Here is a 1617-nt window from a genome sequence, read left to right as displayed (position 1 = left end):
AAATATTTAAATGTTTAAATAAGATTTTTGTTAGATTCTTTCTCAACAGATTTTGTTATAATTAAAAAATAAAATTCAAATTTATAGTTGGTTTATTATTAATGTAACTAATCAAATAATGTTAATTAATTCTTTCAGTGGTTCAACTATGACTTGTTAATGGTAGATAAAAATAGAAGCCTAAATTAATAGATTAGATTACAGAGAGATACATTGTAGAAGGAAGATGCATGGAGAGAAGATAACAACAAAAGAGTTATATATATATATATATATAGCCTTTTCATTATTCAAATCAACATGAATATATATATAAACATATGAATAACATCAAGAGTTGGAGGTTGTCAATGAAGGAGTATGCATTTCATGGTAACAGCTACAATAGTAATGGAGGCAAATTGGCAGATCCCCTGTGACTTTACATCTTCCATATTTCTTCACACAATCTTCATCTGTTTGACATTTTATAGCAGGCATTGTCACAGTCACTTTCACCATGCCTGTTAATCATTCGCGTACACACCGAAACAGTTAGACATATTAAGGATGTAACATATCAAATGATCAAGATCATTAAACGGATAATACTTACATGACGAGACCAGGAAGAGGATGACAAGAAATGCTGAGATTTTCTCCATTTATTTTTTTATATATTGTCCTACTTATCTGTTTAATGGAGATGATTATGGATTCATAGGGTGTAGCATCTATTTATACAACGTGATTAGTGCAGGTTAAAGACAAGTAAATACATTGACAATATAATTACAAAATAATCAAATTATTTTCTTAATGTCTTGGTCAATAAAAATATTCTTTCCACAATACTCTCTCCGTTTCACTTTAGTTGCCGTTTTAGATTTATACACACAAATTAAGAAAATATTTAATTTTGCATATTTCTAAAATAAAAACATCATTACCTATACAGCTAACAATATTTCAACCAATAGAAAAATAAAATGGAGAATATTGTTAGTAAAATTTTCATTGAAAACATAAAACATCAATTAAAATTAAACAAAATTTTAACTCTAAAATGACAACTAATATGAAACGGAGGGAGTATGAGTTTCCAAATAATCCTAAAACAGTTAATGAATATCTTACTCTATCAAAATAGAGATACTAAAAATCTACTCTATAAAAAGTCATAATCTATCAAATATATAACATTTCAAGCAAATCTTAATAATTCATAAAAATATTAATAGTAATTAAATTTTAACTATAAATCTAAATTTTTATTTTTAGTTATAATAAAATCTGTTGATAATAAATATAATAGAATCTTAATAAACTTTCCAATAAAAATCAAATCTGTTGAGAATAAATATAACAAAATCTGTTGAATTTTAAGATTATTCATTTATAATAATATTTTGTTTTGATACTCACAAAAGTATATTATCTAAAATGGTTAGTACAAAATATAATAAATAAATTATCTAAAATGGTTAATAAAAATATAACAAATATATTTCTAACCTTTAGTTCATTTGTGAAAGTCCCTTGGTCTAGTGGTTTTGACCAAATGTTCATTAATGGTTTTACACCAAGAAGTCTGGGTTTCATTTTCCAGAGAAGGCGAATTATGCAAAATATTAGAGA

General features: G+C 25.1%; 1 long non-coding RNA gene across 1 annotated transcript; it reads right to left on the bottom strand.

Annotated features, from left to right (window-relative positions):
* Positions 1-242: 242 nt before the first annotated feature.
* Positions 243-1219, bottom strand: LOC125580376. The gene is made up of 2 exons (XR_007318133.1): positions 596-1219; positions 243-503 (listed from the first exon to the last, which is right to left on the bottom strand). It is a non-coding gene; the product is annotated as an uncharacterized LOC125580376 (long non-coding RNA).
* Positions 1220-1617: the final 398 nt, after the last annotated feature.

Source organism: Brassica napus, chromosome C1 (genome assembly GCF_020379485.1).
Source record: "Brassica napus cultivar Da-Ae chromosome C1, Da-Ae, whole genome shotgun sequence".
Lineage (NCBI taxonomy): Eukaryota > Viridiplantae > Streptophyta > Magnoliopsida > Brassicales > Brassicaceae > Brassica > Brassica napus.
Note: the sequence above shows the minus strand (reverse complement) of the source record. Positions and strands in the feature narration are given on the sequence as shown.